Raw genomic sequence first — 27240 nt, 5'->3', positions numbered from 1 at the left:
TCTATTTCTATAATTTGTCATTTCAAGAATGTTACACAAATGTAATTGAATAATATATAACCTTTTCTGGATTGGATTTTCAGCATAATTCTCTAGAGACTTATCTAAGTTGTTGTGTGCATCACTGGTTGGTTCCTTTTTATTGCTTACTACTATTCCATGTATGGTTGAACCACAGTTTGTTTGACTCTTTACCCACTGAAGGACACCTGGGTTTTTTTCTAGTTTGGGGCTACTATGAGTAAAGCTTCTATAAGCATTCCTGTGTAGGTTTTCATGTGAACATAAGTTTTCTTTTCTCTGGGATGAAAGCCTAGAAGTGCATCAGCTGAGTCCTAGGGTAGTTGTATGTTTACTTTTTAAAGAAACTGTCAAACTGGTGTACCATTTTATATTCCCACTAGCAAAATATGGTGATCCAGTTTCTCCATATCTTCACCCTCATTTAGTATTGTCACTAATTTTTTTTCTTTTTTCTTTTTTTAGCCATTCTGATAGGTGTGTACTGGTATGTTATTATGGTTTTAATTCGCATTTTCCTAACAGCTTGTGATGTTGAACATCTTTTCATGAGCTGACTTGTCATCTGTATATCCTCATGGGTGAAATGTCTTTTCATGTCCATTGCCCATTTTGGTTTTGTTCATGTATTATTGACATATTATATTGGTTTCAAGTGTACTACATAATGATTAACTATGTAAACTAAGTAAACTGAGTAAAATTATTCCTAGGCGTCCAGCCAGCTGTTCCCTTCCCCCTCAGCCTTCTGGGGTTCAACGTTTTACTTCCATATTGAACGTTTTAAAAAACAATTCAGTCCTGAGGAAGCCCACGGAGCTCATATCCCAAATCTGCATCATTATTGGTGGTAATGCAGACACTGGTCTTCTAGTTGCAAAACAATTACTAACTTGATAAATATTAATAGAGGGAAGATTTGCTAAGAACTGTGGAATCAATTCTTTCATTTGCCTTCTTTCACAAATATTTTTTTCCACACATATCAGTACTTGGTCACAAGAACCTAATCTAGGTATTTCCAGCTTGCAAAACTCTTTAGGAGGCCAAGGGAGTGAGGTAGAGTTAAGAAAATCAGAAATGTTTATGAGAATAAGGTGTAACTTTGTGGGTGTATTCATACAATGGAATATTATTCAGCAATAAAAAAAAAAATGAGGGCTTCCCTGGTGGCACAGTGGTTGAGAATCCGCCTGCCAATGCAGGGGACACAGGTTTGAGCCCTGGTCTGGGAAGATCCCACATGCAACTAAGCCCATGCACCATAACTACCGAGCCTGTCCTCCAGAGCTCGCGAGCCACAACTACAGAACCCGCATGCCACAACTACTGAGAGCCATGTGCCCAGAGCCCTTGCTCCACAACAAGAGAAGCCACTGCAGAGAGAAGCCCGTGCGCCGCAACAAAACCCAACGCAGCCAAAACTAAATAAATAAATAAATAAAATTTATTTTTAAAAAAGAATGAATGACTGATATACACAATATGGGTGAATCTCAGAAATATTAGGTTAACCAAAAGAAGCCAAACACACAAGATTACGTATCGTATGAAGACAAGAACAGATAGTACTGATGTGTATTAATGGAAATGAAGAAGTAGTTGCCTGGGAGGAGAGGGAAATTGGTTAAAAAAGAGGCAAGAGGAAACTTTGTGGGGGATGAAATGTTATATACCTTGCTTGGGATCACGGTTACATAAGTGCATACAATTGTGAAAACTCATAAAACCGCATGCCTGATAGCTGAGCATTTTATTGTACGTGAATTATACCTCAGTAAAAAAACATTTTTTTAAAGAAATGCATGTATGTCCTGCCTTGAATCGTCAAGGTGTCTTTGTGAAATGTGACAGAGTAGAAAGAGTTAGATTTGGAGACAGACACACTGGGCCCCAATCCAGCTGAAGTACCTTGGGAAAGTCACTTAGCTTTTTTAAGTGTCCACCTCTGCAAGTAAAACTAATCTAATTTACAAGATGGCCATAAGGATTAAATGGAAAATAATAAACTTAGCGCTTTTTTTTCCCCGGTATACGGGCCTCTCACTGTTGTGGCCTCTCCTGTTGCGGAGAGCAGGCTCCGGACGCGCAGGCTCAGTGGCCATGGCTCACGGGCCCAGCCGCTCCGCGGCACGTGGGATCTTCCCAGACCTGGGCACGAACCCGTGTCCCCTGCATCGGCAGGCGGATTCTCAACCACTGCGCCACCAGGGAAGCCCAAACATAGCTATTTTTAAAATTTGTTTTAAATAAACTGTAATCCTAGGGGGCAACTACAAATATATTCCCTTCTCCTTTGCAAATGATACCGTTTGCAACTTTGGACAAAAATTCCTAAATCAAAAGGAAAACCGGGAAAACGATTAAGTTAAATCAGTCCCTCTGTGAGGGAGCCTGTGGACACAGCTGGTAACTGTCAATTACTTGGGATTATTACAAAAAAATCTGGCACTTTCTATGCTCATATACAAATGTGTCATCATCGTGTCCTACCTTATCTTTTTACCATGTGTCAAAAGTGAAGGGAAAGGCTGCTTAGAATGGGGATTAAAGAAAAAAACGCTATAATTATTGGAGGGGGTCAGCTTCAACGTTTCTAAAGGAAACTCCCATTTTCACCTTTCTAGATGTCTCCAGGACAAATGATGTATGCAGTTTCAAGACTAATCTGAAGTTTAGATTCAGAATTCATGGAAAAGTAAGAATGGAATTGAAATGCAACTTTAACATTTCTGCTTAATTCCTGCTCCCTGCTAAACATCTTTCATTTCTCGGCCTGATCCACTTTGGAGAAATAGAACCCATTAGGGCATCCCCTGAGAGACCCTCCACTCTTGTCCTGTTGGCTCTGCTTGGAGAGTCCTGAGGAGCCAGCGCACTGCAAAGGATACCTCCAGCTTCTCTCTGAGATTTTTCTGGCAGATCCAGCTGGTCCGCAGTAGCCCCTCTCCCAGGCTGTGGTCCAAGGGCCCCATTCTGGCTGCCATTCCCACCAGTTATTACAATAAGCTAGTTGAAGGAAAAGGAGATTTAAAGGACTCCCTTGCACTGTATGGTGGCTTATTCTCAGTGTGCTACTCAGAGCACCAGACAGGCAGCTAACCAGAAAACAGCTGGCAGTGGTCTTTGGCCAGGTTGTCTCCAGCCCCTCATCATTTCTCATCCAGGGGGCTGTCGTGACATTCATTCCTTTCCGTAGAGACTTTCTGGGAGCTTAGTAGCTGGACACATTGTTCTGCCACTTGCGGCCACTTGGGAGCCCGAGTTCAGAGACCCCAGTGCGTAATGGCCAATGGGCAGGAAGTGAGTGAGGCCTTCTGTGAGCACCTCCAGAAGCCAATGGCTGGGTCCAGCCCTGTAACATCCGGGACTGTCCCTTGAGGTGTGTGTAGAGTCACTCTTCTTATCTCATCAGTACCAGGTTTTGGCTTGTTTTAAAATGCATAGTCATTTGGATTTAATAACTCAACCAGGAAGATTTGTTTAGCATGTACCGTACAAGGCACTCTGCTAAGTGCTTTATGTGGATCACTTCACAGTCACCTATGAGGTTGATGTCGTTCATTTTCTATCTTACAGTTGGAACAACTCCCCTAGGCCTCAGTGTTACAAGGGCCAGAATTCAAATTGATAGTCTGATTTCACAGCTTGTGTTCTTAATCGCTACCCAAATCTGTTTCTTGTACTCACAGTGTACCTTAAGAGCACAGTGAAGCTCATTTCATGGGTTTACCCCGCAGATAAGGCAGTAGACCAGATCATGAGAGGCACAAGTTAAAAGCACAGTTCCTTAGACTCTACCCCCAGGGGTAAAAGCATTACTAACCTTTCTGTGTCACAGACAACACAAATCAATGGTTTTAAAAATGTCCAAAGTCAAACTCATGATCTCCACCAAATCTGATCCGTCCCCAGTGTTCCAGATCACATTGACAGCATCCTAAACTCCCCCCTTCCTCTCACTTCCATCCTTTCTTGTCAATTTCCCACTGTTACCAATGGAGTCCAAGCCATCATCATTCCTCACTAGGACCACTCCAGGAGCCTCCTGAGTTTTGTCTCTAGAGTGCCTTGTCCAGTCTATAAGCACAACCATCTTTGAAAACACAAACTCATGGGACTTCCTGGCAGTCCAGTGGTTAAGACTTGGCCTTCTAATATAGGGGGTGTGGGTTCGACCCCTGGTCGGGGAGCTAAGGTCCCACATGCCTCGCGGCCAAAAAACCAAAACATAAAACTGAAGCAATATTGTAACAGATTCAATAAAGACTTTAAAAATGGTCCACGTTAAAAAAAACCTTAAATCCAAAACACAAACTCATCACGATGCTCCTCTGTTGAAAAGGGAATCCTCTTGTACTTTTGATGAGAATGTAAATTGATACAGCCACTATGGAGAACAGAATGGAGGTTCCTTAAAAAACTAAAAATAGAACAAGCATACGACCCAGCAATCCGACTACTGGGCATATCCCCTGAGAAAACCATAATTCAAAAAGAGTCCTGTACCACAATGTTCATTGCAGCTCTATTTACAATAGCCAGGACATGGAAGCAATCTAAGTGTCCATCGAAAGATGAATGGATAAAGAAGATATGGCACATATATACAACGGCATATTACTCAGTTATAAAAAGAAATGAAATCGAGTTATTTGTAGTGAGGTGGATGGACCTGACGTCTGTCATACAGAGTGAAGTAAGTCAGAAGGAGAAAAACAAATACCGTATGCTAACACATACATATGGAATCTAAGGGGGAAAAAAATGTCATGAAGAGCCTAGGGGTAGTGTTAGAAGCCAACCTGGAGCCTCTGTGCCATGACAGGGTCATAGAACAACATTCCAAGACAGCGCTGCAGGGCAGTGCTGTGCCCAGGAAGCTGACTACATCTCTTCTGAGCTGTTTTGTCATTTTGTGCTTCTGCCTTGAAAAAGTATATGGGGGATTTGCCCCCTGTCCCAAGCTTAACCGTGTAAAACATCCTCTTCCCTGTCCCAAACCAAAACCTACGAATTGGGACTTTTTAACAACACCCCCTGGCTGGTGGGAGAAAAAAACAAACAACCTGGAAATGTAGGGTTGTTTCTATGGAAAACACCAATAATAAAAAAAAACAATGGCCCTACATGGGAGTAATAAATGATTATGGGTATTGTTGGTTCTGGTATAAGGATAAATTAATCATACAGAGCCAACTGCCAACATTGGAGAATTGGTGACTCGTCCATTCAGACAAGGCTTCTTGCCCAGAAAAACACAGTGATAGATTGAATTGTGAAATATATTGTAGATAATTTAGGGATACATTGTTAAGACTTGTCCATGCGGACCTCTGCGATACACAGGAAAGTTCAGGAAACTTCCTCCTTCATAATTTCTTTTAATGGCTTGTTACATATTAGCTTGGCTTTGTTATTAGTACAGATTGAACCTACTCTAAGAAAAAACAATGATGTTTTGAGAACCTTTAGAATTATTTTAAAAGTACATATAGAAATATTAGGTACAATCTATTATAAATATCTTCTGAGGTTTTAGCTACGCACCTGATGATGTAATGACTTAGGGTATATAAATCTGACTGTGAGAAAATAAAATATGAGACCATGCTTGCACATACAGAGTGTTATTGATTTATTTAACCTCCCCTCGCCGACGCTGTCCATCCCTCGGGTATTCCTGGACCTGCAGGAGCCGGACTCCCGCAGGGTAGGACGGGACTAAAACACAGACCTACTAGAGCATGGACTTGAGGATATGGGGAGGGGGAAGGGTAAGCTGTGACGAAGTGAGAGAGTGGCATGGACATATATACACTACCAAACGTAAAATTGATAGCTAGTGGGAAGCAGCCACATAACACAAGGGAGATCAGCTCAGTGCTTTGTGACCACCTAGAGGGGTGGCATAGGGAGGGTAGGAGGGAGACGCAAGAGGGAAGAGATATGGGAACATATGTATAGGTATAACTGATTCACTTTGTTGTAAAGCAGAAACTAACACACCATTGTAAAGCAATTATACTTCAATAAAGATGTTAAAAAAAAGATGCGGCACCTCTATACAATGGAATATTACTCAGCCATAAAAAGAAACGAAATTGAGTTATTTGTAGTGAAGTGGATGGACCTAGAGTCTGTCATACAGAGTGAAGTAAGTCAGAAAGAGAAAAACAAATACCGTATGGTAACACATATTTGCGGAATCTAAAAGAAGAAAAAATGGATCTGAAGAACCTAGGGGCAGGGCACAAATAAAGAAGCAGACGTAGAGAATGGACTTGAGGACACGACGAGGGGGAAGCGTAAGCCGGGACGAAGTGAGAGAGTGGCATGGACATATATACACTACCAAATGTAAAACAGACATCTAGTGTGAAGCAGCCGCATAGAACAGGGAGATCAGCTCGCTGCTTTGTGACCACCTAAACCGGTGGGATAGGGAGGGTGGGAGGGAGACGCAAGAGGGAGGAGATATGGGGATATATGTGGACGTATGGCTGATTCACTTGTTATAAAGCGGAAACTAACACACCATTGTAAAGTAGTTATACTCCAATACAGATGTTAAAAAAAAACCTTCCATGCCTTCCCTTTCTTCTTAAGACAAAGGTCAAAATTCCTGGCATAGGGACTGTGTCTATCTTGTTCAATTTGTCCCCCAATGTCTATAATAATGCCTTGCACATGGTAAGTAAGTGCCCAGTACCTATTTGCTGCCTGACCGAATACATGAGTGAAAGAATAAAAGTCCCTCCGTGCTTGGGTCTCAGGCTGCCTTTCTGCCTCATTGCTGTGTCTCCCAGCCTGGTTATTGGATCTCCATCCACAATAGTCTTTTTCGTCGGTTTGATATACCGTTCTGTCTCCTGACTCGTGGCCTTTGCACATACTTCTTCCTCTCTTTTCACTTAGTTATTCCTATTCATCTATTTTCAGGGAAACCACCTAGGCCCCAAACTAAACCAGACCCCTGTGCTATATGTTTTTCTATTTCCGTGTCATTCTTCTGCACAGCTCTTACCACAATCTGCCTGTCTTGCCCACGTACTGGACCATCAGTTCCAGGAGAGCAAATCCACAGCTGGTGTGCTTAAGTTATCCCCAGCACTCAGCACACTGATTGGCCCATTGCACACTCTAAAAATATTTGTTGAATGAATAGCATAGTGCCTAGCAGATAATTGACCAGTGATGCTGTGGAAGGAAAATACTGCACAACCTAAAAGTCGAGAGGTATGTTTTATTCGACAGACATTCTGAGCACTTCAAGCTTGGGACATAGCATCCCAGATAATGTTGAGAAACTGTTCTGAAGTGGCAAGGAGCGGATTGGGGAGCCACGATATATAGGAGTTTCTGCAACAAAAGACCAGGTAGTTGGAACATGAAAAGATTACTGTTAATTAAAGAAAACCAGCTATCTCAAGTTAAGGAATTTAGCGCCTTTGTCTGTAGGGGAAGAAGCAAGAGTCTGGGCTCACTGAAATCATTCCTTTGATGTGCACCTCCACTGCCTGGGGCCAGTGTCCTGTGCTGTCTCATCCTGAGTCTCCTCCGGGTGGTGCACCGTCAGGGCAGCCATGTGATGGCTTGATGGCTGCAACATCCTTTGTTTACTGATATGGCAGGCAATATTTTAGCTCACAGTGGCAAAATTCACAGTAAAAACAAAGAAAAAAACAAACCAAGACAAAAACCAAACAGTAGTAGCACTTACTGAGCACAAACCTGTGAGGCAGACACTATTATCAACCTCATTTTACTGAGGAGGAATCAGAGGTGTACATAATGTTGTCCAGCTCACTGCTCTGTGCAAATGTCCACCCCGGATCCATGATCTGTGCCTTGGAGGAGAAGTGGGAGGCATGGTCACACGGTGAAACAAAGGAGATGCCTCGGAACACGTTCTTAGAAGAGCCGTGGGTACCGTAGGCACCTTGACCTGTCTTCCAGTGCTGCAGGCACCTTGACTCTGGCATGAGCTCTTCCTATCCTTCAAAGGAAGAGCTTGTGCAAGAGTCATCTGTCCCTCAGGAAGCAGCAAACGGATGCTAGAATAACTAGGAGGGATTTGATCCAAGAAAACTGGTTTATGTCAATTCTTGATTCTCACAAAGTGAGAATTCACATTGGGAAGTTTATCCTTATTTATTAAGTACTCTCAAGCCTTTAGCCACTCCTAGAAAAAAACAGAGTCATACACTTTCATACCTAGAAGAAACAGTAGAGATCATCTAACCCTAGATCCCTCTCCATCAGGAGTCCTTCACATTTCAGTGCCACAGAGCCCTCCGTAGTCTAGAGAAGCCTATGGCTCCCTTCTCAAACAAGGGTTTTAAATCTATAAAATAAAATATACTTGATTACAAAGGAAGCCAATTAATTATATTGAAATACAGTTACTGAAGGAGTTTTAAATGTGATGTAGTAGTAAATTTGCTTCTCTATTAACACACTAAATAATAGGATCTACTAGTACCATTGACTTTGAAATGGTGATGAATGTAATTGCTGTTTTGGATGCCTACCACAATTTTCATGTCATGTGAAAACAGCTATGATTTCTATTGGTAACAAAATCACAGGTATTGCTGCTACTCCTACTATATGTTGTGGCCTGCATTTTTACAACTGAAGGCAATACTCAATTGCCGTTAGAGCTTAGTGACAATGAAGATGTAATCCTTTTCCCATCCAAGTCCATGGTTCCCTTGGAGAACCATGGGGCTCAGGTTAGGAACCCCTACTCTGCAGCATCCTGGTGGCAGCTCGAACATCTTGAGTAACAGAGCACTCAATATCTCCAAGGTGTCCAGTTCCTAGTTCAGTCTCCTTTAATCATTATGAACTTTAGGGTGAGATAAATCTAGAAGCAGTCCCAGCTTTGCTGGCATGTTAGTCATGTGACCATAGCTATTTAACCCTGTGGACATCGGTGTCTTCATTGTAAGAATGGGAACAAGATGACAATTACATTAGAAAATATGCAAATGTCTCAGAGCACAAAGAGCACATAGGTGATTTTAGCAATATTTTCTTCCCTTTGGTTTCAGTGAGTTGAAACCCACCTTTTTGAAGTTTCCACCTAATTTTGCCCTAGCTCTCCTCTATGAAGCCACACAAGTCATGGCTCCTCACATACTTGAAGACGGCTCTATCCCGCCCCTCTATTGGCTGTCTCCATGTGGTGATTCTGTTGCTTCTCTGAGTAAAAGCAACTCTGAGCATATGGCTGGGAGTTATCTGTGCTGCTGCCCATTCCCAGAGAGACGTGTGAGGGCCCTGAAACAGTCATCATGTTAGGATCGATTTTTCCTTTGGAAGGCACTTCCTGTAGGATCTGTCCTACCTGTCTTTACTAAGCTCCTGTACTTTTTTGTTTAGGTGGTTCACGGGCACGTGGTCAGAGTGCTCTGTGTCTTGCAGTGAAGGATTCCGCCGTCGGCAAGTGACCTGTAAGCGCACGAGAGCCAATGGGACTGTGCAGGTGATGCCTCTGAGAGCATGTGCCCCCAGAGAGAGGCCTCTGGGAAGAAGACCCTGCCCAGTCACCCGTGTGTTCAAGGGCTTATTGAACCAGGGAACCAGGGAACGCTGACCAATCCAGTGTTTTGAAAGTATGATCATCTAGTATAATCATCCAGTCCCTGTGGTCAAACCCATGCATCAAAACAATGAAATTTAAAAAGAGACTTCCCTCGCAGTCCAGTGGTGAAGACTTCGCCTTCCAGTGCAGGGGGTGCGGGTTGGATCCCTTGTCGGGGACCAAGATCCCACATGCCTCGCGGCCAAAAATACCAAAACATAAAACAGAAGGAATATTGTAACAAATTCAATAAAGACTTTTAAAATGGTGCACATCAAAAAAATAAAATACACCCATGCATCAGGGCCCCTCCGCACGGGGGAAGAGGAGAGCCCAACTGCTGCGTGACAGTCATGAAACTCAGCTGCACAGGGACCTTACCACACCGCGCACAGGCTGGTTCACGGGACCTTCTTATCCTCTTAAGGGCCTCTCTGTTGTCGTTAACACAGGCTGCAGGGACCAAAAGTTCCCCTCGGCCCTTCTGAAAATGTTCGGTAATGTTAGTGCAGGAAGGTATTTCACACTTTCTGCATTTCTGCCCTGCAGGGCAGCAGTTGTTGCTGTTGGGAGTCATTGTGCTAATTCTCTTAGGTCATTTTTCCCTTTAGTTGTTCTGATTAACTCCGAGCACTACATGGTTACACACTTGTCTAACTGGAAAATGCACAGCCCCAATTCTGTGCAGGGAAGACGCAAAGCAGAGTGTGATACATCCTTCTGGAGCATCAAGTTTATTAACTAGAATTGGAAGAACCAAGGAGTTCTTGGAACAAGAACTATCCCTCCCCCACCAACACGGAACACAGAAGACTGGGGGAGGGGAGACGTGCCACAGGAATGACACTCCAGTCTCTGAAGTTTCACCCAGGTGAGGGTTGAGGGGCGGACCTGCAGCCACCGTGGCCTCTCTGTTGCCCTGGCTGCTCCGGACCATCCTCTGAGCTGGCCAGGGTCTTGGATACGATGCTTCTGAAGGCCGTGCAGAGAACACAGTCACCTTCCACTGGACCGGGTCCCAGGGAGCGCGGCGGCCTGACCTTCCTGCCTCGGTCACCCATGGGGTTCAGATGGGCTCACTTTATTACGACGCCTCTTGCTGGGCAGCTGGCAACAACCACCAAGATGCCTTTTTAAAAAGTTCCAGACTGTCCCAGCCACCCCTTGCTTTTTCTGGCTGTGGCCAAAGGGAATGGATGAGGACATACTCTCAGGCTGTGCAGCGTGGGAGGACCTTCCAGTGTTGGACACATGCAGGGGGCAGCTGGTTCCCGCTGGGGCTCCAGTCCTGCTGCTGGTGCAGGGGTATGCTCCAGGGCCACACTGGTGGGCTGGGCTGGGGGTGGCAGTCCTTGAGTCCAGGCTGGGTGGGGGACAGGCAGGCTCACTGGTCTTCTGCCCTGCCTGCTGGTCTTCCTGCTCTTGCATATTTTCTCCCTGGTGGAGCCGCCTGGTTTCCAGGGTGGACAACTCAGGGCTTGGAAAAGGCTCGAGTTCATTGCCACTGAGGTCCCCGGAGGAGAAGGGCCCTGCAGCTATGATGGAGGACCCCACCATTGGTTTCTTGGAGCTCACACTGCCTTCTCCTCCGTCCTGGATCTCGTCCCACATCGAGTCCAGAATCCTCCTCACTGTCACCTCCAGGTCCTCTTCACAGGGTGGCTGGAGTGGCTTCTTCTGGCCCATATTCACCCATGGGTGCTTCATGAGGTCAGGTAAGGTGCCTCTGTCACTGGGCTTGAGGGAGATCATTTTTTGTAATAAACTCCTTATCTCCACAGACAGGTAATTTGGAATGGGATATTGCCCTTTTAAGATTTGCTTCCGCAGCTCCTGCACGTCTTTTCCCACAAAGGGACTGGACCCAGTTACCATGTTGTAGAACACTACTCCCAGGCTCCACACGTCCGCCGCAGGGCCGCTGTACCTCTGCCCCAGCAAGAGTTCCGGGGCAGCATACGCGACTGTGCCGCAGAACGTGTCCAGTTTCCTGCTGTCATCACACTTGTTGCTGAAGCCAAAGTCTGTGAGTTTTATATTCATGTTGGCATCAAAGAGGAGGTTCGGTGGCTTCAGGTCCCGGTGCACGATGCCCCTCTGGTGGCAGTGTTGCAGAGCAGAGACCAGCTGCTGGAACGGGCCTCGGGCCTGTGCCTCTGTCATACGGCCATGTATGTTCAAGTAGGTGTACATGTCCCCACCACTGAGGTACTCCATTATTAAGAACATTGTCTCCTTCGTGTCAATCACCCCCAGCAGTTTTACAATATTGGGGTGATTCAGAGCCTTCATACTGTGCACTTCCCGGAAAAGTCGCTGCTGGAAAGTTGAGAAGCTCCGACGCCTCTTTTTAATGACCTTTACAGCCACCTGTCTCCCGGTCAGAATGTGCCGGGCCAGCTTCACTTTAGCAAAGCTGCCTTCGCCAATGGTGTGGAGGATCTCATAATCATCAATATGAGCCTCCTTGTCAGCACAGTTGGCTGTGAGGCCCTGCATACTTGTGACCTAACTACACTGACTGACAGCACTAACTAGCAATGCTAACTATCCTAACTAACAACGCTAACTATGCTAACTGTGCCAACAGCGCTAACTACTACTAACTACACTAACTATGCTAATAAAGTATTAACTATACCAACTATGCTAACTATACCAACAATACTGACTATGCGAACTGTACTAATCTAGCAATACTAACTAAAATTAAGATAAAAATGAGAAAAAGAAGAAAGGAAGAAAGCAAAGCAGAAGAAATGGAAAAGAAACACCAAAAAATTGAGAAGAAAAAATTTAAAACTCTTAAGAAATAATACAGAGAGAAAAATAAAGAAAAATGAGAAAAAGGCAAAGAAGAGAGAAAAATAAAAAGGAGTAAAGAGAAAAAAAAATCAACAAAATGGCAGAAACAAGGAAAAAACAAGGTAACTGTGGGTCCAAGGCCGTCAGGTCACCAAAAGCAGCTTCCTGGGCTCTAAGGACCAAAAACCTGGTCCCAGCTGGGCTCCTATAGGGCTTCTGTGAAGTTCATAACAGTGGTGCACTGTGAGGTCAGAGCAAGAAATGGACCCATCAAAGCTGGGGATAAGCCACAGTGGTTTTCTCACTTTTTGAGTTCAAGGCCCCTTTACACTTAGGAAAAAGGATCCCAAAGAAATTTTTCTTTACTTGTGTTATTAGATATTGGTATTCACTTTGTTATAAATTAAAATCTGTAGGATACTTCAGTGGCCTTTTTATTTCTAGTTTGAAAATGTGTAATAATTTTAAAGACCTCGTAATGTCTACACTTGAAATATTCAATTCCTTTTCCTTAAATTCTGGTCTCAAAATATGTTACAACTTAACTGACTTCACAATACTATACAAAATGTTCTGTTGCATAAGACCCGATAAGGTACGTTATGAAAGTCTATGAAGCTGAGAGAAGAATTGCCGGGAAGGTCATGAGCAGATTTCTCATCAGGAGCCTCGGAGGCCAGATGGCATGGCTCAATGTACTTGAAGTGTTGAAGGAAAGAAACCGTCAACAAAGAATCCTATATCTAGCAAAACTTTCCTTCGAAAATGAGGGAGAAATAAAGACGTTCTCAGTTAATCAAGAGTTGAGAGAGTTTTTAACCACCAGACCTGCCTGCCACAGGGAATTCTTCAGGTTGCAGTCAAGGACCCTGGACAGTAACTCAAAGCCTTATGAAGAAATAAAGACCTCTGGTAAAAGTAGATAGACGGGTAATGAGAAAAGCTAGTACTATCATAACTTTGGTTTGTAGCTCCACTTTTTGTTTTCTATTTGATTTAAGAGACTAATATATAATAAAACACACACACATACAAATCATCACCTTGTTTCTAATACTGTGTTTTTTAATTTGGGGGAAAAGTCTGATTGGTCTCTAAGATGAATGTATGTGTCTGACCTCAAGGATTGCATTTGGAAATCATAGTGTCTCTGTCTCCAGTACAAAGGTTAATAACCAAGGTCGGGTACCTTTGAATGCAGCAGCTCAATAACAAGCCACAAGATAGATGGATTTGAGGCAATAGGGACAAGAGCAGACTTCAAGAAAAGGAGCAGAGGAACACTAGTAATATGTGCACAGAAGTCTCAGAACCGGTATTCCAAATACCACCTTGAATGCTATTATAATAAAAAATACCTGAGAAAAACTGCTTAAGAAATGTGTAGTAGACCCTGTCTTAGTCTGCAGGGCACCATAAGAGAAAACCATAGATTGGGTGCCTTAAACGGCAGAAATTTATGTTCTCCCAGTTCTAGAGGCTAGAAGTCCAAAATCAAGGTGCTGTCGGGGTTGGTTTGGGTCAGACTTCTCTTTCTGGGGTCAGACTTCACCTTCTAACTACATCCTCACATGGCCTCTTCTCCATGCACACACACACAGAATTCTGGTGTCTCTTCCTCTTCTTATAAGGATACTATTCCTGTCAGATTAAGGCCCCACCCTTATGGCCTCATTTAACCTCTAACCTCCTTAGAGACCCTATCTCCAAATACAGTCACACTGGTGGTTAGAGCTTCAATATATAAATTTTGAGGGGATAGAAACGGGTCCATAACATTATGCCCTTTGGTCCCCCCAAAATTTACGTCCTTCTCATGTGCAAAATACACTCACTCCATCTCAATATCCCCAGAGGTCTTAACCCATTCCAACACCGAATCCAAGTCCAAAGCCTCATTAAATTTCACCTGATCAGGTATGGGTGAGAAATGACACATAAAATTAACCATCACAGAACCTATAAAGAAAACTGTAACACACTGTTGAAACACATAAGAGAAAAGTTGAACAGTCCATTCCTTTAAGTGAACTGAAACATGTAATTCCAATTCAGATTACAGTAGAATTCTTTTTTCGGAACTTAACAATAATTTTGACATTCATATGGGAGAATGAGTGAGGACAAGTAATTTTTAGAAAAGCGAATTACTAGAGGTATAGAAAGACTTTCCTTATCTGATGTCAAAGCATGCTGCAAAGCTGTTGTAGTAAAATAGTGCAGCATTAGTACAGGAATAGACGTGAGTCATGGAATATAATTAGAGTACAGAAACAAACCCATGTAAAATGAGTTTAAAGTTCAAAGGCAGCTCATCATAGAGGGAAGAATAGTTCAAAAAAAATAAATAGTATAAAACTACAGAAAGTTTTTTTTCCCAGACATTAAAGATCTAAATAAATGAAAAGACATCCTATATTTATGGATCAAAAGACTTAATATTATTCAGATGACAGCACTCCCCAAGCTGATCTACAGATTCAACACAATCCCTTTCAAAATCCCAGCTGCTTTGCAGAAATTGACAAGCTGATCCTAAAATTCATGTGGAAATATAAAGGACTCAGAATAGCCAGAACAATCTAGAAAAAGAACAAAGTTGGAGGGCTCAGACTTCTCAATTTCAAAACTTACTACAAAACTGTAATAATCATGAGAGTGTGGTACTAGCATAGCATAGACACATAGATTGATGAAAGAGAGTTGAAAGTTTGGAGATAAATCCATGTATCTGTGTCAACTGATTTTCTGCAAAGGTGACAAGACCATTCAATGGGGAAGGAATAATCTCCTCAACAAATGGTGCAGGACAACTGAATAGCCACATACAAAAGAATGAACTTGGATTCCTAGCCTACAACATATATAAAAAATTCAGTCAAAATTTATCAGAGACCTAAACTTAAGAGCTAAAACAATAAAGCTCCTGGAAGAAAATGTAGCCATAAATCTTCATGCTTTGGATTAGGAGATGGTTTCTTAGATATGACACCAAAACACAAGCTACAACAACAACAAAAATAAATTGGACCACATCAAAATTAAAAACTTTTTTTGCTACGAAGGACATGATCAAGAAAGTGGACAGCCCACAGAGTGGGAAAAAGTATTTTAAAATCATATATATGAAAGGGAACTTGTTTCTAAAATGTATAAAGAGGGCTTCCCTCGTGGCGCGGTGGTTGAGAATCCGCCTGCCGATGCAGGGGACACGGGTTCATGCCCTGATCCGGGAAGATCCCACATGCCGCAAAGCGGCTGGGTCCGTGAGCCATGGCTGCTGAGCCTGCGCGTCCGGAGCCTGTGCTCCGCAACGGGAGAGGCCACAACAGTGAGAGGCTCGCATACCACACACACACACACACAAATGTATAAAGAACACTCAAACTCAATAATAAAAACACAAATAAACTAATTAAAATATTGAAAAGGATCTGAATAGACGTTTCTCCAATAAAGACTTACAAATGGCCAATAAGAACAGGAAAAGATATTTAGCATCATTAGTCATTAGCAAAATGCTAATCACAAAGAGAGATAGTAGCAAGTGTTGATGAGGACATGGAGAAATTGGAACCTTAATACTTTGCAAACGGGAATGTAAAATGGTCTAGCCACTTTGGAAAACAGTCTGACAGTTCTTCAAAAGGTTCAATGTATGGGTTACCATATGACCCAGTAATTCTACTCCTAGGTATGTAACGAAGAGAAACGAAAACAGGTTCACACAAAAACTTGTATGTGAATGTTCATAGCAGCATTATTTATAAGAACCAAAAAGTGGGAATAACTCAAATCAAACCCATAATAAAACTTCAGAAATTGGAAATAACTGACCGATAGATAAATGTGGTATATTTGTACAATGGAATATCATCTGGCCATTAAAAAGAATAAAGTACTAATATGTATTACAAGGTGATGAACCTTAAAGACATTATGGTCAGGGAGGGAAGGCAGATACAAAAGACCACATATTGTATGATTCTCTTCATACGAAGTGTCTACAATAGGTAAATCTCTAGAGAAAAAAGTAGCTCAAGAGTTAGTTGTCTAGGCCTGAGGGGGAGAGGCCATGGGAGGAATTGGGAGTAGATGCTAAAGGGGACAGGGTTTCTTTTGGGGATGGTGATAATGTCTTAAAATTGATTGTGGTGATGGTTGCACAACTCTAAAAACCATTCAATTGTATACATTAAACAGTGACTTGTACAGTATGTGAATTATATCACAATAATGTTAGGAAAAAAAAAAGACTGTATGAGGGAAATTGGTCAACTAATGTAAGAAAAAAAAGTAAAATGAGAGCCCAAACTCACATACATCACGCTCATCAGAATAAATTCTGACTTGATTAAAGTGCTCAGTGGAAAAGTAATTAAACTGGACTGGACAGGAAAGACCTTTTCAAGCATAAAACAAATTACAAGAAAAATTAATAGGTGTTATGAGTACAGAAAAATTTAAGAACTGCATGTCAAAATATGTTTTTTCTGTAATTGAACTCACCTCAACACAGAGCCTTCATTTTTGCTCTGAGCAGGAAAACCCAAACCTGCCCATGGCTTATGGTTTTAAGCACAGTCATTTCTGAACCTAAGCCTGGTCAATTACAGACAGATTGGCCCTGTCCTTTCCCCTTCTGCCCACACGTGGTCTAAGTTTCTGTGGGAAAAGAGGAGGAAAGGAAACTTCTGGCTCTGAAGGAGGCCTGTCTGGTCCTTAGAGCTGGGCTTCCATCCTCCCTAACTTCCCTTGGGGACAGCTGACCCCCTGTAGCTAGTCCTTAGCAATGCCGCCACAGCACATGGTTTTGGAACCCCAGAATGAATGAGCTCACAACGTTGTTTATACTGCATTGTGCTTTTGTTCCAGTGTCCTGGACGTTGCCTGGGTCGAGCTGTGAGGATGCAGCAGCAGCATCATATAATTTGTCAACACCTCAACTGTTCTGAGTCCGGCTGTGATGACAGGAGGTACCGGCCCCGCCCTAGGGCAGCACACAACCTCTGCCACCTCAGTAGTGACTATGATCGCCTGAAAGTGGCATCATCTGTCCTCTGTACCACCTCTCATAATGGACAGTTACTACTAAATTATGATTTCTCATGGTGCCATCCTCAATAGTATGTATTATACCAAAATACGCATTAACATGTACTATTTATCATTACAAATTATTTGGATGTTCAACATACAGAGACACCCCAAAGAGAAAGGAAAAAGTAGCATTGAGAATAGACAGGTATCTTTCCCTCTATATACAAAGCTGATGAAGCCTAATAATATTTCATTTAGGTTTACAGATTATATCTGTAACCTAGTGTTTTCAATGAACTATTTTATTCCTTTGTTTAGAAACTGTTTGATTAGGACGTTGGCACAGAATAACGTCCAACGTTATTAGCAGAGAATAAAATTTACTTTAGCAGAGAATAAAATTAACATTTATCTCGTTAAGGGGCTTACACAAGAAAAAAAATGCTTCCCTCTTTTATAGAAGTCTGAGCTGACAGATTATTTAGGGATAGAAGAACTTTGTTCCCTGAGGTCACTCAGAGGTCACCCAGACCCCTTCGGTCTGGCGACTCCACCACCCCAGAGGAGCGTGCTCCAGCCAGAGAAAGTGAGGAGAAAGCCAAGAGGGAACACTAATGGGGAAATTTGGAGTTCTACCACTCTATTCTTGTGTAACCTTGGACTACCTAACCTCCTGATCTGCACAGTGGGGTGTCCATGTGAAATTCTGGTTTGGAGGTTTGTTTGGTTTTTTTTTTAATTGAAGTAGAGTTGATTTACAATGTTGTGTTATTTTCTGCTGTACAACGAAGTGATTCAGTTATACACATACACATTCTTTTTTAAAAATATTCTTTTCCATTATGGCTTACCATAGAGTATTGAATATAGTTCTCTGTGCTATCCAGTAGGACCTTACTGTCTATCCATTATATATACAAACGTACATCGGCTCACCCCAGCCTTCTACTCCATACCTCCCCCAGCCTCCTCCCCCTTGGCAACCACCAGTCTATTCTCTTATGTCTGTAATTCTGTTTCTGTTTCATAGACAGGTTCATCTGTGTCATATTTTAGATTTCACACATAAGTGATATCGTATGGTATTTGTCTTTCTCTTTCTGACTTAACTTCACTTAGTATGATAATCTCTAGTTTCATCCATGTTGCTGCAAATGGCATTATTTCATTCTTTCATATGGCTGTGTAGTTTTCCATTGTATACAGGTACCACATCTTCTTTATCCATTCATCTGTTAGTGGACATTTAGGTTGTTACATGTCTTGGCTATTGTGAATAGTGATGCCCTGAACATAGGGGTGCATGTATCTTTTTGAATTATAGTTTTCTCCGGATATATGCCTGGGAGTGGGATTGCTGGATCATATGGTAATTCTAATTTTAGTTTTCTGAGGAACCTCCATACTGTCTTCCACAATGGCTGCACCACCTCACATTCCCACGAACAGTGTAAGAGGGTTCCCTTTTCTCTGCACCCTCTCCAGCATTTGTTATTTGTAGACGTTTTAATGATGGCCATCCTGACTGGTGTGAGGTGGAACCTCGTTATAGTTTTTATTTGCATTTCTCTAATAATTAGCAATGTTGAGCATCTTTTCATGTGCCTATTGGCTATCTGTATTTCTTCTTCTGACATATGTCTATTTAGGTCTTCTGCCCATTTTTGGATAGGGTTGTCTTGTTTTTTGTTGTTGTTGTTGAGTTGTATGAGCTGGTTGTATATCTTGGAGATCAAGCCTTTGTCGGTCACATCATCTGCAAGTATTTTCTCCCAGTCTGTAGGTTATCTTGTTTGCGGGAAGTTTTGATTAATTGGTTTAGTGTGAAGCACTTAAGCAGCCTGGGTCATAGAAGATGCTCACTCTACGGCTCTTCCTTCCTCCTCCACATCCTGAGTATTGCTGGAGAAAATGAGATGACCTTGACAATTGGCTCTGTTTCTACTTTGAGCCTTCAGTACGGTTTGACAATGTAGGGTCAGCTGCATTTCCTATTCCCAAAACAATTCCAGCCAGAACCATTCTCCTCGAATGGAAAATGTTTGCAACAGCTGCCCTTATTCTCAACAGAAAACCCAGTTTCCAATTTTGTTCGGAAGATGGGAGACCACACACAGATTGATATGTATCATCCCAGATGTTTTACTTTGCACGCTCAAAGATATATTTATATTACAAACACCTACGTGGTTTGAGCTTTCTTTACAACATACTGGCTATATTTTTCTGAAACTTGTTTTTTCTACTTATCAATACATTATAGACCTTTTTCCCATCCGAGTACATGAGTCACTTTATTCTTTTGAATTGCTGTACTTGAATTACCTCACTCCATTGCTAATGGACATTTGATTGTTCCAGTTGTTTCCCTATTACAAACAAATGCTGCGGTGAACATCCCGGAACATCTTTATGCACAAAGGGTAATATTCTTATGGGATAAATTTTAGATATGGACTTGAATTGACAGTAATGCTCATTTGGATACTACTAAATTACCATCAAAATGTCTATACCAACAATATATGAGAGTCCCCCTTTTAATCAACTTTATATAGGTTTTCAATATTTAAAAAATTTTGCCAATCTGATGGATGAAAAAATATATCTTATTGTAATTTGTGCTTTTCTGGTTACTTTTGGCTCTTTGTATTTTTTTCTCCAACCCATCCACTTTTTTCCATCTTTACCACCATCACCCTTGGCCAAGCCATCCAACTGGTCTCCCTTCATCCATCCATGCTCCTTTCCAACCCAGTCTCCCTACTGCAGCCAGAGTAATCTTTTCCAAAATGCAAATCTGATCATACCACCACCACACCCCGTCTCCCTGCTCGATTAACATCACTTTAGAGGCTTCACTTGCTCTTAGAGAAAAGGTTGACTAAAATCCACAATGTGCCCTATAAAATATTGCAAGGTCAAGTCCTACTTCCCTGCACAGCCTCATTCAAGACCTCACTCTGTCTCACTCTTTGTGTTCCAGCCACTGTCCTTCTTTCAGTCCCTTGGATATGCCATGAACTTTCCAACCAACACAAGAAGCAAGAAATAGAGAGGATAAAAGGCACGGAAGGATCTATCAGGAGGATATCTGATTAAGTGGGATTTTAGAGAAAGAGATATGGAAATGAAGTGAAAGGGCAGACATAAAAGAAGTAATAGAAGAAAAATTCCTAGACCCTGAAGGGGGAAAAGAGTCAAGTTGCCTTTCATTTTCTCTATGGTTTCTGCTTCCTCCAGGGTTGGCTGTTCAGCTTTTAGTACTAGTGTCCTAGTACTTTTCTTTCATGCTGTTAGTTTTCCCCAAATATCTGGTGGTTTATGGAAGAAGGACTAGGTTAGTTGAGAGAGCTTCTGTGGGTTTCTTTTGCAGTTTTCTGGCCTCATTTTCCCCCACAGACCTCTTCTGCTGACTGGGCATGCTTCCTGTGGGCTCGCTGAAGGTAGGTGAGGTACTAGATCTCACTTTACAATGCAGTGGGCTGGCTGGAGACCCCCAGTTGCCATAGTAGGGCCTCAGTAAATATTAGAGGGTGTGTTACAAGGAGTAACATTATTAGTGGCCACTGGTAGAGAATCAGTGGTGAGCAGGTCATCTGCTAGCCTCTATTATTGGCCCTGGGAAGGGTTTGGGAGGTGTGGCTTCCACTGAAAAGAGTTATAAAGGGAGTGAGAATTATCAGGGTAAACTAGCCCACATTATGGCAAGAAGACAACACAGGGATCTGAGGACGTGCTGGAGGACCTAGAGAGTTTGTTCCCCAAAGAGGTAATTCCTAACCTCTGCCATGAGTCAGAATTCCCTGGGAAGTGTCTTGAAAGATTCTTGGGCCTCAAGTGGCCCTTAATGAATAAGAATCTTTCAGAGGGAGTGGAACCTGGCAATCTATATCTCTTTTGTTCGTTTGTTTATGTTTTCTTTTGTTTTTAATTCTTTCATAATCTACATTTTGTTAAAGCTGCCCACATACCTCTGATAGTAAGCCAGACTTGAAATCTACTGCCCTACAGAATCAGTAGTTCTATCTTGCTGATGATGAAAAGGGTTATTTGAGGTAGGAACAGAGCTGGACTGAATAGGCATGAGAAATTGAGAAAGACTAGTAGAAACAGGGTTACCTTATGATTTCTGCTGCCATGTCTACTTTCATGTTTTACACAGAAAAACACGAGTTCCAATTGTGTGCACAGTGTTGGTGCCCAGACTGTGTCCCCCTAGCTCCGGCCTCCCCATCCCCATCCCTGCCCGGAAGGAGGGGACACTCTCTGCTGGACTGACCTTGCACTCTTTCGCTGCATCCTCAATGACCAGCCTCCTGAGTTTCAGCATCTGCCTTGGTCTCTAGCTCCTTGTGCCTCTCTCATCTTTCATGTTTAGGAAGCTACATAGTTTCTTCTGACTTCCCACCGGCCCTGTCTTCTAACAAAGCAGAAAAAGAGGCTGTATTAGTTAAGGTCCTTTGGGCTGGAAACAACAAAAGTCAACTTGGAATTAGTTATACAAAGAGGGTGGGAAATATCTTATTAAGATAGGACCACCATTCTCACATAGAACAATTTGGCATCTTATCAAACGTTTTCTTTGAGTATTCTTGGACTATTTCTTCAACTGTTCTCAGTAGAAAAGCTGATCTCTGCATAGGGGATGGCTGAAGAGTACTCAGTCTCTGCCCTCTTGTCCAAAGCAACTCAACTTCTCGCCCCCCTGAGGTTCATACCCACTGGAGAAAACAAAAACCCTGCAGTTAAGCGGACACCCTCATCCCTTTTCCTCTTACAAGTCTTATCAACAGCTTGATGGGACAGTATTAAGTAAACCCTTTAATAGAGTCTCCCCCTAACTGGCTAATCAAACTATTGCTTCCAACTATGTGTAATAGTCTCTTAGAGAAGTTCAGGTGATCAGAATTTTCTCCATCTAATTACATTTCCAGTGATGTTTCAACACTCCTTACGGATTATGTGCACTGATAGGGAGCCTTTTATAGGAACACAAAAATGTCTCGATCCAAAGGGATAATGCCGTGACACCTCAGGAAGGACTGTAACCAAGAAATGAGGAGGAGTCATTTCTCCTCTCAGCTCTGCAGCTCCGTGTGTGTCTGCTTCACTCTTTGTTCTTTCTGAATGTTATTTTACTGTACTTCTCTGGCCCATGTGGCAGAGTATGGCCACCACTACTCCAGCCTTCAGGTTTATATGTCTTGTTCCAGCAACTTCCAGATTCCTGGGAGAAAGACAGTGATTGAACTAGCTCAGGTTAGGGTCCTCTTCCAGTCATCTTAGGGGACGGTGAGACATTCTCATGTGGTACAAATACATCAGTTCCAGGAGCCCTGCCTTAGGGAACAAGAGCAGATACCCCAAAGTGGGTGCACTAAGGTGGCTCACCATCCAGGGTAAATGTCTTTTCAAAAATCAGAGGGGATTCAACAGGCACATGAAAAGATGCTGAACATCACTAATCATCAGGGAAATGCAGATCAAAACCAGAATGAAGTATCACCTCACACCTGTCAGAATATCTGTTGTCAAAAAGACAACAAGTAATAAATGTTGCTGAGGATGGGAAAAGCCAACACTTGTACACTGTGAGTGGGAATGTCAATTAGTGCAGCCGCTATGGAAAACAGTATGGAGACTCCTTAACAAGCTAACAAGAGAACTACCAGATGATATAGCAATTCCACTCCTGGGTATAAGTCTGAAGAAAATGAAAACATAAATTCAAAAAGATATAGGGACCCCAATTTTCAGAGCAGTATTATTTATAATAGCCAAGATATGGAAACAACCTAAGTAACCATCAACAGATGAATGGATAAAGGAGATGTGGTACATATACAGTGAAATATTACTCAGCTATAAAAAATGAGATTTTGCCATTTGCAGCAACATGGATAGACCTGGAGTGTATATATGCTTAGGGAAGCAAGTCAGACAGAGAAAGACAAATATCATATGCTGTCACTTATATGTGGAATCTCAAAAATAAAACAAATGACTCTAACAGAAACAGACTCATAGATTCAGAGACAAACTAGTGGTTACCAGTGGGGGGAAAGTCATGGAGGAGGGGCAAGACAGGGCTAAGAGACTGAGAGGTGTCAACCAGTAGGTATAAAATAAGTAAGGTACAAGGATGTAATGCACAGCACAGGGAATATAGCCAGTATTTTATAATAACTTTAAATGGAGTATAAAGTATAAAAATATTGAATCACTACATTGTACACCTGAAGCTAATATAATATTGTAAATCAATGATACTTCAATTAAAAAAATTAAGTAGCTACTGTGTAGGGTAGTTGTGAGGATTAAAGGAGTCAATCTATGTAAAGTATTCGGAAAATTCTCTGGCACATGGTTGTCAAATAAATATACACATACAGTGGACCCTTGTTGACAACAACAAAACAGAGGGCATTACTTTCTGTTCTGTCTTAAAGGAGAAGGAGGCTAGAGGTAGACCCCTCTTCCCAAAAGGTCTTTGTTAGCTCTCACCACGAGTTAAGAGTGTGTCCTAAATGTAAACTAGAGCACTCCTCTTAGCAGAGAAGATTGCTCACAAACAAATTCATACTCATACCAGAATCTATTTCAAGTGCTTATTTAACAGAGCTTACAGTTTGTTAACAAATGTGTCATTCTTCTCTTCCTTGCCTAAATCGATCTGCTCCAGCTCATCAGGAGACTGTGTCTTTTGAGGTGCGTGCCTTGATGTGGTGCTGGAGGCTCATGGAAACACGTGGTTTGCTCGCCTCTACTGAGGTTGTGATTCCTCCACCACTTTGCTTAGTCAGCCAGGAGCAATGCAGATGAGTTTCCTGTTGAATAAGGTCCGAATTGTCAAGCCTTTGCTATACGGAAAGTACAGTACAGTAAAAGGCTTGATCCCAGCAAGAAGTGACACCCCACTTTCTCCTGTTGTCCACTTTTTTGTTTGTTTTTCTCATTTCAGACCCACCTTTTGGAGGAACTGCTCGTCGGGGGCTTGTGACGCATGTTGGCGCGCAGGCCCTTGGAGACCCTGTACGTCAGCCTGTGGTCAGAGCTTCCAGTCTCGGAAGGTGGACTGTGTCCACACGAGGAGCTGCAAGACGGTGGCTGAGAGATGCCGCGAACCGGGGAAGAAACCCTCTTCCTGGCGGCACTGCCTGGGGCCTTCCTGTGATAGTACGTACCCCTCTCAGGTACCGTGACCACCCCGAAGCCTTGTGCAAACCGGACCGCATGGAGCCAACCTTGTCAGGGTCTCGCCCACAGGGCTGTTCTGAACGGATGTGGTATCTTGGGACATCAGGAGATTAGCTGCTTTGATGTGAATGCAACTTAGAGTTCTTTAGAGAAAAAAAATAGTTGCCTGAGTAGGGTGGTCGGTGGCCTTCTAACGAGCACCGGGAGCCTCTCCACAGCCTCTTTCTGCTTTGGAGTTTCAGCCCCTCAGACGAGGCTTCCTTGGATGGGATTGGGCAGGTGTGTAAATGCCCTGAAGTTATGTGGAAATGGAATCATATATAGTTTTCTAGGGAGAGGTCTATAGCTTTGATAAGTTTTCCCTGGGGTTCATGACACCCCAGAAGCTAGTGCTGTTGTCAGCACTGGGAGGAAGAGGTGGCCTGAAGGGCTGTGACGTCCCCGGAGGGCATCAAGAAGCCACTTGGCCCAGCTAAGAAGTGAGTCCAGGGCACTTCTGACTCCAGTGCCAAGCAGTGGCCCTAACCCAAGCTTAGCTTCTTTGCTTCCCTCTGTGATCTCAGTTTCCCGCTTTTCATAAAATCAAGCATGTTTTTAAACTAGGTCTCTAATGTGCTATGTGTTAAATGGATATATATATATATGTATTTTTTTGCAAGAGGCTGCACAGACACAACTCACTACTGTACGTTTGTAAAGCATCTTAATTTGTGTTCATTAGACCTCTACAAACAAAGGTGCTGTCAGTCATGTCAAGAAGGATAAAATTAAAAAAAAAAAAAAAGAAAAAAAGAAAGAAGGATAAAACTTTGCAGGGGGGTCCTAATGCCGCTGTGAAGATGAAACAAAATGTAAAAGCTCTCTTCCCCATGTAGCTGGCACAAAAACATGTATTTCTTTACAAAAAAACCCTCTAGAGTCTACAATCAGAAGATGCAAAATCACCACTGTTAAAATTTGGGACTGTCATTTCCTCATGGCCGGTTTTTAATTGAAACTCTTTTAAATGATATGTTCCAGGACTAACATAAAATACTGTAGCAGGCACACCATTGCACGTGGGACCTCGTCATGTCCTTCTAATCAGGAAATCACCAAGATCACCTGTGCATTGTCATGAGCTGCTTCTTCCTGTGATTTTTTTTTTTTAACATCTTTATTGGAGTATAATTGCTTTACAATGGTGTGTTAGTTTCTGCTTTACAACAAAGTGAATCAGTTATACTTAAACATATGTTCCCTTATCTCTTCCCTCTTGTGTCTCCCTCCCTCCCACTCTCCCTATTCCACCCCTCTAGGTGGTCACAAAGCACGGAGCTGATCTCCCTGTGCCATGCGGCTGCTTCCCACTAGCTATCCACCCTACATTTGGTAGTATATACATGTCCATGCCACTCTCTCACTTCGTCACAGCTTACCCTTCCTCATCCCCATATCCTCAAGTCCATGCTCTAGTAGGTCTGTGTTTATAGACTATTACAGAGTATGACATCCTGAAGGCTTGAGAAACACAGCAACTGATGACTTCTCTCAGTTGTAGGGTTGCAACAGGCTTATAAGGCATTTACATTTTAGAAGCTCTGGCCAGTAGTTGTTAAGATGTTGGCTCTAATGACATTTTTATGGACCCTTACGTTTAGTCTGTGAAAAGGAGACAATCGCTCTGGACAGGCTTGTGACCCTGACTGATCCAGGCATCCTGGGGGAATGGCATCTTGTCCTTGCTCTCAGAGAACTTAGGGAAGAAAACACAGAGGAAACATTGCTGCCATTTTCACAACTACGGAAATGGATCTGTGACCAAATGCGGCATCTTGGAAATTAAAGGAGAGGGAAAGTTAACCTCTTCTACTGATTTTGAAGTATATTCAAAGCGTTCTTTTAAGAGCTGTGAATGAGACTTTTCTCAGCACTATTCTCTTGCACACAAACAGAAAAATCAAAGCCTTGTTAGACCTAATTTATGCATAAGATAGAATTCCTAAGGATTTTTATTTTGGAAAAATTATGAGAAAGTAATCTAACAATGAAACATGATAGCTGAAAAGAGCTGTTTATAGTAAATAATTGTTTTAATTTGAACCGATTTTTCAGTAAATCCAAAGTGAATTAGGGTTAGGCTGGAAGGTACAGTTAGGATGAGGAGTTAGAGTTAGGATTTGTTGAATAAGTTTAGGGTTCATTTTAGTTTTAGCCTTGGGTCAGGTGAGAAAAATGGAGGTTAAGTTATTGTTAAGGCTAGAGTTGGCTTTATGGCTTAGGGTTAGGCCAGAATTGGTTTGGGTTTGGATCGTGCCAATGCTGGCATTAGTGATGGCATCAGGGTGGAGGTAAAGTTTGGAGAAGATGTTGCTGCTGAAGGCATTGGGAGTAGTATTTAATTGTAAGTTCTAAAGCTGATTTGGTTAGGGGGCTCTTACCTTAACATTCTACCAGTTATGGCTTTAGATGGCACACAACCCCAAATAAGTGGTCATACTTCTTTACTCGGGGTCCCAGCTGCCTGTGCACATGTTGCCTATAGCCTGTCGGCAGCAAAGTTACCCGAAGCAGGTGTGCTGGCCCTAGTCCGCAGTCACTCA

The 27240-nt window shown here is 42.5% G+C and overlaps 1 long non-coding RNA gene and 1 pseudogene across 4 annotated transcripts in view; both read right to left on the bottom strand.

Annotated features, from left to right (window-relative positions):
- Positions 1–27240, bottom strand: part of LOC131765116 (uncharacterized) — a 112942-nt gene that overhangs the window by 69567 nt on the left and 16135 nt on the right. For 2 of the 4 annotated variants that reach the window (XR_010835424.1, XR_010835423.1), the window contains exons 5-6: positions 24088–24288; positions 21741–21881 (exon numbers count right to left, since the gene is read on the bottom strand). This is a non-coding gene — a long non-coding RNA (uncharacterized lncRNA). Of the gene's footprint in view, positions 1–17749; positions 19361–21740; positions 21882–24087; positions 24289–27240 lie in introns of those variants that run through there. The other 2 variants (XR_010835425.1, XR_010835426.1) reach the window with 2 other exon arrangements.
- Positions 9870–17668, bottom strand: LOC131765109 (serine/threonine-protein kinase MARK2 pseudogene; annotated as a pseudogene).

The sequence above is a fragment of the Kogia breviceps genome, chromosome 11 (genome assembly GCF_026419965.1).
Source record: "Kogia breviceps isolate mKogBre1 chromosome 11, mKogBre1 haplotype 1, whole genome shotgun sequence".
Lineage (NCBI taxonomy): Eukaryota > Metazoa > Chordata > Mammalia > Artiodactyla > Physeteridae > Kogia > Kogia breviceps.
Note: the sequence above shows the minus strand (reverse complement) of the source record. Positions and strands in the feature narration are given on the sequence as shown.